We start from the raw sequence: 13,199 nt of genomic DNA, 5'->3' as shown, positions 1-13,199 counted from the left end.
CATGTTAGGAACAACATTACCGCTAGAATAATTTAATGAAATAGTTGTTTTACTTATGGTAAAGGAAGATCTCTTGTAGGGAGTTTAATCGCATAACCAATAGTAAATTTCCCTTATGAAAACCCTACTTTTTTGAAGGGCAGATGCCCCAGCTCCCTTGTCCCTCAAAGGGGTCGGGATATCTTTTTTTTTTTCTCTTGACCCTCTTGACCCTCTTCGATTGGGTGGAGATCCTTTCTTTCTCTTCACCCTCTTCGAGTGGAGGGTATTTTTTTCTCTTTAGCCCTCTTCGAGGTACAAGGGGCCCTAGGGAATTTTTTGCCAGGTAATAGTAAGTTCCCACGCTATGATGTGGCCTCTGGGGACAAGACTAGAGCCTATCCCACGAATGGGGTGTCTCCAACCAAAAATGACTACTAGCTCGTCATTGATCGAGAGGCCAGATGAGAAATATATCGACTGACCTAATTAAGAGGCTCTGGAACATCGCTAAAGCCCATTTCAAGAAGGTTATGACTGATGGAAGCGGACTTGCTCTTGACTTTGAGATAACCACATGATCGTGGATCCAAGGGGCCAGCTCATCAACCCAGCTCAATGCCTACAGTATGAGCGGTCCCAACCTAAAATCAGACCTGCTCATTCTGACTAAGATTTTGGGACCCAAAACTGGCTTGTCTCGGTCCACAATTACCACCAGCCCATACCAGAGGCCAATGGGTCTGAGGGGCCAGTGCATGGATCCCAATCCACAAAGTGGACTGTTGATCTTAAATTTAAGATGGGCGGTTAGGAAAGATGGAAGCTGACTTGCCTAGCTAAGGATGGATCCACTTTTCAAGTGGGCCACTAGGGGAAAGCTCATCAACCCAACCACTAGCGGTCTTGACCTCATCTGAGACTCCATAAATAAATCAAACCATAAAAATTAAACTCACTCTATGGATATTCCCAAGTCCCTTCTCCCTCTTTGAGGGGTGGGGGGTATCCCTTTTCTCTCTCTCTCTTTTGTGTGCCGTCAATGTTGGTGATTATTTCTAAGTCAATGTGGTCCTCTCGAGCATTTATATCTGTTGAATTCTCATCTCAAGAGTCAAATTGATCGAAAGCATCAAAAGAGATGGGAAAATCATGAGTTTCTAAGGCCTCTAAATCTTGTCTGAATGGTCCCATTATGAGAGTAAGATTTGCATGAGAAAATGGATGCTAGAAACATGTAGAAGCAAGACACCCGGTCATTTATGTGGTGAAAATGATCGAATGAGAGTTATTTCTATTGGTGCTCTAAGATTTTATGGTGGGCACTAAGAAATTCCATGCTAGGGATTAGTGTAGATAGTCCGAAAGTGAGTTGTGGTTAGCTGTGTTATTCATATTGTGTGTTGTAAGTTCGTCTCTAGTTGCTACATTGACCAAAACCGCCATCAGTGCTTCCTTAGGTACGAAATGTTATTATATAGGTCATTTCTTGTAGTTCGCTTCGCATCACCAGAATCAGATTAATCAAGAGCATAAAGATCAAAAATGTGAATCTTAGGTTCCATATGTCTAATAATCCTTGCAGAATTACCCCTTATCGCAGTAAGATTTGAACAGAAATCTATGTCTATAGGATGGGGGGGAATAGTGGAAACGAAATACCAAGCCATTTATGTTGCAAAATGAGGCATCTGGGAGGTGCTTATGTTGGTGTATCAAGGGTTGGTTATTAGCGTTACATAAGTCAAAGCGTTTTTCTAGCACATCATAATCTATTGAATTCGCACCACAAAGATCAGATTAATCAAGGACATTGAAAATTAGCTAAAAATCAGAACTTATGTATGCCTAAGAACCCTTGTAGAATGACCCATCTGTCAAAGCAAAAGATTTGAACGAGAAAGTGGGTATATGGGATGGATGGGGACGTAAAGGCCAAATACCTTGCCATTTTGATAGCTCAAATGGTCATTTGAGTGGTGCTTCTTTTTGTGTCATAAGTAGGGTTGTTGGTTATTGTTGCAAAATTCGAATAGTTGGTGGTTTTATCGAGCATTGAAGAGATAGTTGCATTGGTGTTCTTGTGGGTTAGGAATGGTTGCGTAATCCCAAGTCAAACCCGCCATGCGTGCCAGGTTTCCTGTTAGATTCCTCTGGTAAATCTATGAAGCATGAAGCATGAAGCTGGACAAGAGATGTCTTAGGCTAAATCTCATTTAGGGGTTCAATTTGACAAAACTCTTTACTTGAAAAAAACCATCACCTCTTCCTTAGGTACCCTCACTGTAGGGTGATTTGGCAATGGTATTTCCTCGCCAAGATTCCCCGTAAAGTGACCCCAATAGCCTGTCCTATCCACAAGGAGTAATGACTCTCTGGCTTTATGGGTGTAGTGAGAGGGGATGGGACTACCATGAAATTTGGAACCCAATCATCGGGCTTCTCTACATTTACTTTAAAGGACTTAAGTTAGTTGTTAGAGAGGGTGGGTTTAAATCCCCAGGGTAATGCCACGGTACTTCCATCCATGGGTATGGCAACGGGAGGTGGCCAACCACTTGAAATGAGCTCACCGGGTGGGCCTGAGGGGGCTACCGGGTTTTCTCTCCCAACCCAATAAGGTTAGGGAAGTCAGGTTCAGGCTTCATCTACTCGTCTGGACCTAAGCTTAACAGAAATGACTCCCATTTCTTGTTGGGGTGTCTCGTCTAGCGTCACATCAATTTTCGGACCTCACTAGGATACCATCTTTGAACCTATGAGGTTAGGGAGCTAGGGGACTACCTTGCCTCAACACGATGGTTACCACTTGTCTTGGTGCTACAACGAGTGGGCTTGAGGGGGTAGACATGACTCATAGCCCATTGCTAGGGTGTCCCTGCTAGCGTCACATATCTTAACAGATGATGTTAGGGAGCCAGGGGACTGCCTTGCCTCATCGGTTATGGTTACCACCTCATTAGTGGGCCTGAGGGGGCAGACATGATTTGCTGCCCATTGCTGGGGTGTCCATCATTTTAGGTTAGGGAGCAAGGCTGCCTTGGTGAGCTATTATGGTTACCACCCATATATCACCGACTGGGCCTTAAGGGGAAACCAGGTTTTCTCTCCCAGCCCATTGCTGGGGTGTCTCAGATTTTTGGTGTGAGGTTAGGGAGCAAGGCTACCTTGCCTCTTTTCCTGGGTTACCACCCATCCTCCTAAAAACAAGTGGGCCAGAGGGGGAAAATAGGTTTTCTCTCCCACCCTCCTCCTTGTGGGAGGGGGGTGTCCTAGGAAATTGTTGGATCTACCATAAGGTGCACTCATACAATGATTGGACATGGGCCTGAGGGGTCAGACATGACTCGCAGCCCATTGCTGGGGTGTCTATCATTTTAGGTTACGGAGAAAGGCTGCCTTGCTGAGATATTATGGTTACCACCCATATATCAACGAGTAGGCCTTCAGGGCAACCAGGTTTTCTCACCCATCCCATTGCTGGGGTGTCCCAGATTTTTGGGGTGAGGTTAGGGAACAAGGCTGCCTTGCCTCTTTTCCTGAGTTACCACCCGTCCTCCTAAAAACGAGTGGACCAGAGGGGGCAACCAGGTTTTCTCTCCTAGCCTCCTCCTTGTGGGAGGGGGGATGTCCAAGCTCAGCTATTGTGTTGCTAATTTCCATGGCTAGCTAAGCTAGCTCCTCTTGTCCGATCCGGTTATGTAAGCTACATAGGCCACATGATTCAACTAGAAGGTGCCCTATTATTTCTTCTAAAGGTCGGATGTAAGCACTTCTACCTTAGCTTTATGAAGTGCTTATTAAGGATCATAGTCAACTGCATAATCGAAATAAAGAGAAGAATCAACGGAATCAACTGCTATTGGTGCTTCTGTAGGTTCTTATGCATCTAGATTTGGAAAATCTGAATATGGATCTGCTGCATTTTGGTCACGATTGCTTTCACCCCTAATAAAAAGGCTCCTCTACTGGTCACATAATTTGGCCCATTCAAGTTTACCAAGTATTTGAATTCCGCAGCATTATCTATAATGTGCCTCTCTTACCCGCCCAAAGCAAAGCACGGTTGAATAACTTACCCCTTCAAACTCTATATTTCCTTTCCCCTAGTGGTAATGACCATACTGACATATATAATAGCAGCATTGTCGAAGATCAGGTTCTCACTTACAAGGGATATGGATTACTTGTCCCGAATTAGGAGCTAGTTGATTATGCATGCTTATGAGGTAACATAGTCATAATGGAATCACAAGCTTCTCTTTCTGTGTGTATCTCCTCCCTCTAACCTCTATTCTAAATGATTAGCCTTAATCTTATTCCTTCTTATCCTTTCTTTGATTCTTTCATAGATGACTGAATAATAGGCATATGATTTTAGAACTTCTATTCTATGCCTTAATGAGTGGGTAGTATAAAGGAAGGATACTAACTCATAAGCCTTAGATACATGAATAGAAAGGCTTAACTAAAGCTCCTTCATCGGTGGTAGCTTTCGCACAGGAAGGGATGCTACGGAATATTTCACTAGCAAGGAACCCATTGAAGTGGACCCATCAACGAAGGTAGAAGCCTTTGTATTTGACTGAGTGAAAGCCAAGGTTGTGAGTTCAAATTAAGCATTAACTCTGAAAATGATCTGGACTAGTATAGGAGCATCGACCCTAACTCGTTCTCAAGGGAATAGGGGAGAACAAAATACAATTTTGCCTGTAACCTTGGGGCTAGATTAAAGGAAAAAGGAAAAGACTCAAAGCACCTAGTTGCCAGGAGCATAGGGCGCTAAGGTTGCATAGATTTGACCAGTCTTATGCATAGTGAAGCTGACCTGAGGCTTAGGTGTCTTGAGCATAGCGAAGACATTTCTTTATTCCCCTCAAAGAGCGAGCATAGCGAAGGCCAGCTCAAGCACATAGCTCAGGATAAGCATAGCGGCATAGCCCTTACCTTAGGTAACTTACCTGAGCATATCAAAGTTCGATCTTACATGAGCTCTACTCAAGGCTCTCATTCATTTTCGGCCTTACCGCTGCCACTACGCTTAAGTGATAACTTGATGCTATGCCTTCTCACATGGATAACACAAATTCACACACGCTGGCCCAAGGACCTAAATTCCCATTAGGAGGTTGAACCAAGGACCTGTGGAAGTCAGGGCTACCCCGTCCACATGGAAACTAGTGTCTTGAGGGAGGAGTTTGAAGGCCTTCTAGTAGCACAGACCTATGCCTCTCCAGGTCATATGAAAGAGGCTAGTCCAGGATCGTATTGTTCCTCTACAGATATAGACAACAAATGCACGGATTTGTACCTCTACACGCAAGCAAGCTAATCTCATTAGAGAGAAGCATAGCCCAGGTTATCACTTACCTGAGTTATCACTCATATTTATTCCCCTCAAAGCTTGAGCATAACAATACCTTTACAAATATGGTTTTACTTCTTGAGTGGTGTTTTTCTTTTTATATTCTAGATCTTGGGTGGTTCGGGTTTGAGCCAAATCTCACATGGTATCAAATCCTTGGACATTCTAAATAGAAGTGTTTCGTTGCAGTGAAAAATCATATTCTGGGGGGCTCATTGTGCTCAATTTTGTTGGTGCATTCTATGTGAAGGTCACTAAAAATATAATTTCCTCAACTAGGGCAATCCTTCGTAGTGCTGGCGAGTTTTCATGCACAAACCAGAGTGAAATTCATGGCTTGAAGGTGGCCGTCGTCGTACTACTGAAAGTTTTGTTTTGTAGCATCTTCATGGTTTGGAGTCGTCCCCTCTATTAAGCTATAGGACATTCTATTCAGCAGCATCAAAATTCATCATTGTGAAACCATTCATAGTATCTGAAGATGCTCTTCTATTAAGCAATTGAAGGCCTTGACCCATATGATGGATGAGCAAGAAATCGATGGCGGCCCTTATGGTCGAGCGACTTCATCCCTGTTTCGCAATGTCTTCATGCTTTGGAGCCATCCCTTCCATTGACATAGAAGCTGTTTGAAGTCTGCTACAGAATGTAGCAGCCTTGTTTTAGTTCCTCCAGCGCCCATCTAATACGCTACATCAACTTTGGTTCTGTAGTAGATTTTCTTTGTGCTGAAGTAGTTCGAACATCCTTCTAACAAGCTACAGGAAGACCTGTTTTGCAGCATCCTCGTAAGCCTTGAAGGCGTTCCTCCATTCTGCTAAGGACCTTTGTTCTACAACAGTTTTCACTTTGCTATGGATCCAACAGTAGTTTCATTCTATAGCAATGGATTAGACTCAGATTCCCCTCCTTACGCCATGAAATGACTATGAGTGGAAATCGAATCTGAAGAGCAAAGGCCTATTCAAAAAGAACAATGGGAACTGAAGTTGAACCCACAGTTGATGCTGAAAAGCCGAAGTGGTTCAACAAATGTGACGAAGCATATGGATTGTTGTGTCTTTATGTATCTCCCGATCTCCTTTTCTGCATTGAATCTACAATTTAACCCAATGAAGACTGCCAAAAAGAGTTCACCGGCTGAAGAGTCTTCCAAGGCGCAGGTGAACAAAGGGAAGGGAAAGGATCTAGCTCTGGAACTTGTAGCTGTTGCATCTCAACCTTCATCATGGGTGCTTAACTCAGGTGCTTCACACCACATGGCTTCATTCATAGGTGATCTGTAAATTTTCATGGATATCTCACTCGACAGTTTGTCACAATAGATCTAATAATATTATATTAAAACTCTGAAAAATATACACTAGTATAGTTTATTAAACATTAAGATCTGTGGATTTAACTATAATTAGTGCATGCATGTGAATATAAATTATGTAGAAAAGTAGAGAATGAAAAAATAAGCTCACACACACGTAAGAGACAATATATGCTCTCAGGGAAACCCTTTTAGGAGAAAATTGAGTTGGAAGGTGAGGTTGTTTTGCACTCTTTCTCTATCTGAAAATATGGCTGTGGCCCGTGGGTTGCTATAGTGCACAAATCCTCTCTGTGTGCTCTACCTCCTATCTCTCCTAAATATCTTTGCTCAACTGTGGAACAAAATTCTCTCGAAAGAATGGAATGCCTCTTCCTCCTAGTGGCCTAGTTATAACACAACTGGATAGCCTACTAGTGGTTAAGTTGACTACATCAACTCTTAACTAGAGTTACAGAATAGACTCTTCTAGAGTCTTTTACATCATAAACATGTGGCTAGCACCTTTTCCATGAATAATGGGGGCTAATGCGACATCCTTCCGAACTATAGTTGTGAAAACAGGAAGGTCAACTTCTTAGTGGCATAACTTTTGCATACAAACTATGATTGACATGCTTCTTGCGTTGTTGGAAAGGAATTTGTGTGTAGAATAGAAATAAAAGGTGCTACGATAAAGAAGAAATGAGTTACCCACAAAAACATCATTTGATGCCTCAAAATTCTCCCGGAAGGTTTTAGACCTTGTTTCGCCAAACTGGATTCCGTTGGTAAAAATATTCCCATGAGCTTATTCCTCCACTTTTCCACTCCAAATGCATCGATATGGATGACAAACAATATAATGATCCAATTCGGATCGATAGTGCACCCTTTAAATTTATAGGGTGCACCAAAAATCGGTGCATAAAGTTAATGCATCATAATTTTTAATATTATGTGGTGTGTTTGGTAAATGGAAATGCACCAGGCCATGAAGTTCCATGACCCACTGCTTTAAAATTTTTAATTTTTTAGGTGGTGCATCGGGTGGCAAATTGAAAGTACCATTAACCAGTGCATAAGATTAACACACTAGGAAGTTATGTCCGAGGACGCACTGTCGTAAAAATTATTATTATTTTTGTCAGTGAATCTAGTAAAAGTAACTTCCTAGTGTGAACTTTATTTTACCAAATCCACTGCATAATATTAAAAAATTATAGCTTGGTTCTTTTGTTAACCTGAACATTTTGTTGTGGTGTGTCAACATAAAATTAACGCATTAGTGTGAAATGTTATGTCAACACACTGCATTGAAAAATAAAAATAAGTAATACTTTGTATGTATGTGCACTAAAAGTGGTGCGTCAAGTTGATGTACAAACCATGTCTGGTGCATCCCTATTTTTTTGGTGCACTGAGCCTGATTTTTTTTAATTGAAATTTATATGTCCGTATTTATAAACACATTTTTCATTTAATAAAAGAAATTTATGTTTTATGTAGAGGTTGATGTATTTTATATGTCAATCATGCAGAGACGTCAATGGAGAAAGGAGCGATAACAACAGGAGAAAAGGGTTGACCAATACAATATGGTGCAAGAGTGGGAGGCATAGGAGAGGGAGAGATATTTATACCATCACCCTATTACGAAAGTGACCCAAGGCCTCTTGAGAAATGTAGGCCTCCTTAAGTACTGCGAGGAGGCTACATCCTTGAAGGGTCACTCTGGGTTGTTGGTGTAGTGGATTTGTTGGTGGGATGTCCACTAGTAGACTTTCTATGTCAGTCTTGACATGTGGTACCAGCCCACTAAGGACTACGTCTATTTTATCACTGGCCTATCCAAGATAGGGGAGGAGTTTCCCTAGTTCCCTTATGTCCCCTTCGGTGTTGCAATAGAGATTCAACTTATCTACTCTCAGAGATATGTTGGGGATCACGTAGTTTCTTTAGCGGATTTTTAGGTGCTTGGTGGAAAACTACAAATCTCTTCTTTTGGTGCAGTGGAGGTTAGGTGGCTCTCACTATTGGTGACTACCATTACGCACTCTACTAATGATAGGAAGCACATTAGTTTCCTGCTTTTATTTTATGTTGATTCATTGGTGTAGAGTCCACAATGTATTAGATGGTCTGTCATTTTTTCACGAAAATTTTGTATAGTTTTAGATAGATTTCGTGTTATGATGCATGGGAGGTCGAACGTCCCTTAGAGTTATTTTGTTTAATTTTTTGGAGGCTTCCAGAGATGAGGCCTACTTTTGACCATCGCCCTCCTAGGTTGATGACTAAGTTACATATGCACATGTGGGGTGATATGATGCCCAAGAGGGGCCAGACGGAGTATTCAGCCAGGATTTCCATCAACGCACTGGGATGCTAACTAGTGAGGACACCCACATGTTTTTCATGGTGTTGTGTCCTTATGTGGGGATGGATTGGAGATAGTGTCCCAACATCCTCTTCACCTAGCATGATCTCATAATCCTCTTCACATTAGTGCTTTATTTAAATTAATCTAGTTTCATTTTATTATCTTAATTAATTAGAATAAAATTTATTCTATCACGTTCTTTAACTTGTTTTATTAAATTGTTTAACGAAATTGTCTAATTATTGTTATGTACTATATATTTTTTAGATATTGGTGCATTCGTTGGGGACATGCCTCCTCCCCCACCAGATGAATATGCGGAGATGGTTGAGGCTACAATGAGTGAGGGACGTCCTCATATGCATATACTCGCGGGCATGCAGTTGCGTAGGCATGATGTTAGATTCAAGATGGAGTTGGGTGACCAAATAGCTACACTTTTGGTTGGGGAGGGAGTCTTCCTTGTGATGGTTCGAGACATTAGGGCATATCCTAGGCTCCTAAAGCTATAAAGGGACTTGTCACATGAAATGATGAGTCTTATGCGTTATATCATTGAAGTTACCGACCTACTAGTAGCGAGGAGGGATGCTCATGTAGATACATTGTCTTCACCCATTACTACCCCATCGAATGATGATCAAGGTGGTGATCCTTCAAGTAGTACTCCACCTCCTCCTCCTTCACTGCACCCACTACATGTTTCTTCTCAGAGAACATACCAACCACCCCCTCCTCCACCTCCTCCTCCTTCACCGCACCCACTGCATGTTTCTTCTCAGAGAGCATACCAACCACCCCCTCCTCCACCTCCTACTTCGACTCTTGAAGCAGTTGACCATCCATCATCTTCTACTACAGACCAGGCTTCCATTAGTATTGTTGTACTATCCATTAGTACTACTATACTAGAAATGATTATCACATCGGTTGGACCACCAGATATTTTACAAAAGTTATTTGACTTGTTTGTATATATATATATATATATATATGGTGCATTTTTTATGTTCATGTTGATGTACATAATTTGTAAGTTCGTGTTGACGTGTATATTGTTAGGTCATGTTAGATATGTTCATTTAATGTGCTTGCAGATAGATGTGTATGTTATAGTAGTTGTTTGACATGAGATGTATATTTGAGGATCAGGGAAAATTTTCAAGATGGAAAATTATCGTGAAGTTTAAAACATTGGCGAATCTCACTAGTCCCTAATATGCAAACTAAAAAATGTTTATTAATATATTTGAAAAATTATTCAAATTTATAATGATTTTATATATATTCTATATATAATGTTGATGATTTTTAAGGTAAAATAATTTTGTATTGTAAAATTTGGGCGAATCATTTTTAGAAAAAATGGAAATGGCGAATATTTTTTGGAGAAAAATCCTAGAAAATTATCCCACCTGCGAATATTAGCCCCTAAAATTTTCCATGTTGAGGATGTGTGTGGTGATGATGTGCACCAACATTTTTAAAATTAAAAACCCTACCACGTTGCACTATGTTGTTTACGCACCGTGGCTTTCGTAAACAGTTATTTCCCACATCCACCCACGGTATTCATCACCCATGGAATTGACCCGTGCTATTGTAACTAAAAAATGCTATAAGTGCACTGACATTTTCAAAATTATCACCCACATCCTCATACTATGGGCGATATCTCCCACATCCGAACTCCGATTCGACCCATTTTTTTTTTGAAATTGGGTGATCTTCCAAGAGGAGCTTAGATCTACAATCCTTTTTCTGAAATTCTGCACAAAATCTTCAAAAAATGATAGAGAGTCGCCGTCCACCATTTGTCATCAGAGAAAATTCTACAACATAGCTGATTTTAAGTTAGTGATATCTCCCTCATCCAGACTCCGATTTGGTAGATTTTTTTTTTGAATTTTGGTATTTTTGCACAAGGAATCCCGATATGTTTTTTGTTTTTGTAAATATTATACCAAATGTTTCATATCTGATCTGTAAACTCACCGCCCAAAAAAAATTCTTGCAAAAAAATGAAAAAAGAAAAATTCTTCCTCCTTGGCCCAAGAAAGTGCTTTGTGGAGGTCATAGCACATGCTCGAAGTTTGTTGAATATTGCTGCAAAAATTTGAAACTGAAATATGCATGAAACTCTCATTCCCATGGAATCGTAACCTGCTCTGATACCACTGATCTGGATCTTAGGGGAGGTCCCCAAGATCTAAAAGATTGAAATGGATTTTGTGGGGGAGGCCCCCAAGATCTAAATAATTGCAATGCTAGAAAGAAAATGACAGAACACACAGTAAATAAAACCACAAAGAAACTTTTTATTAAAACTGATAATAATTATAAAGGCTACATTGTGGCAGACCATCTGTCCTTTTACAAAATGTGACTTGTTACTTATAGTATTTTTCAGTTACAATACTACGGGTCAATTCCATGGGTGGATGTCACAATACCACGGGTCAATTCCATGTGTGAATGAATACCATGGGTGGATGTCACAATACCATGGGTCAATTCCATGGGTGAATGAATACCATGGGTGGATGTCACAATACCACGGGTCAATACCATGGGTGGATGTCACAATACCATGGGTGGATGTCACTTACAATACCATGAGTGGATGCCACTTACAATACCATGGGTAAATTCCATGGGTGGATGAATACCATGGGTTGATGCCATTTTCCATTCGGATCATAGGACCTTTAGAACTTCTTATAGATAGAAGTGTTCTTGGAATAAATGCTTCTTCAAATTGAAGAGAGATGTTGATGGAAATATTGAAAGATATAAAGCAAGGTTGGTAGAAAAATGGTATTCTTGAACAAACGGTATTGACTTTCATGGGAATTTTCGCTAGTTGTAAAACTTGTTTCTATTTGTATAATGTTTGCACTAACTACATTACTTGACCTTGAGTTAGAGCAGTTAGATGTTAAAACAACTTTTCTTCATGGAGATTTGGATGAGGAGATCTATATGGAAAAGCCATAAGGTTTTGTACAAGATTGCAATAGGAGATTAGTTTGTAACTCAAGAAATCATTATATGGCCTAAGATAATCACCCAGGAAATGGTACAAGAAGTGACCCAGAACTTCACTAGAAGTGAATATGACCATTTTGTGTACTTCAAAAGTTTCAATGGTATATTCATTATCTTAGTTTTGTATGTTTACAGTATGCTTGTTGCAAGAAAAAACATGGAAGAGATTAACAGGTTAAAGGCTTAGCTTGCTAGGACATTCGATATGAAGGATCTTGGAGCTGCAAAATGGATCTTGGGCATGGGGATACACAGAGACAAGAAAAATGGAAAGATTTGGTTATCACAACAAAAGCACATGGAGAATATACTTGTAAAGTTTGAGACGAACGACATGAAACTTTTTAATGTCCCTTTGGCTTCCCATTTTAAGTTTTGTTTGAGTTTGTGTCCTAGTACTGATGAAGAAAATAAGTAAATGTCTTGTGTATTTTATGCTAATGCAGTGGGTAGCTTAATGTATGTCATGGTTTCTACAAGACCTGACATTTCACATGCAATTGGAGTTGTCAGGAGGTTAATGGAAAGTCCAAGAAAATAACATTAGCAAGAAGAAATGGGTGATTCGGTATTTGAGAGGCACAAATGACAATTAGATCATCTTTAATATTTGTGGTGATTAAGTATGTGAATATGTTGATTAAAGGTCAAATAAATATATAATAATTTAAAAATTATTATAGATAAATAAAGTAAATAATATAGATATATTAATAATATTAATGTTATAAAAAATTATCTTATTAATAAAAAAAATGAATAGCCATATTAGTAAAGAGTAAAATAAAATAATCAAAGGTAAAAAGAAAAGAGGGGAATAAAAATAAGTAAGTACTAATAAAATTAGAAAAATAAAAGATAGATTAAAATTAAGAAGAAGAATGACTTGAAGAGAGGGAAAGGATCCAATTTATATTGATTCTTTGACCATCATCCCTATTAAGACTATTGGTAGACTGCTTCTTTGTCTCAATGACCTCTTGTAGCTTTTGTAATGATAATGAGAGATCTTAGCAATGATATGAATATCTTTAAATAGAAATGTGATGTTTAGTCTTTGGAGAATGTTTAGCACGAGCCGTAGAGTGAGATCGATTATGCTTAATGTCTACACCATGCTCCTAAAT

This window comes from Pinus tabuliformis, chromosome 3_1, assembly GCF_031772625.1.
Source record: "Pinus tabuliformis cultivar Carrire ecotype Pingquan chromosome 3_1, CPIR1, whole genome shotgun sequence".
NCBI classification, from domain to species: domain Eukaryota; kingdom Viridiplantae; phylum Streptophyta; class Pinopsida; order Pinales; family Pinaceae; genus Pinus; species Pinus tabuliformis.
Note: the sequence above shows the minus strand (reverse complement) of the source record.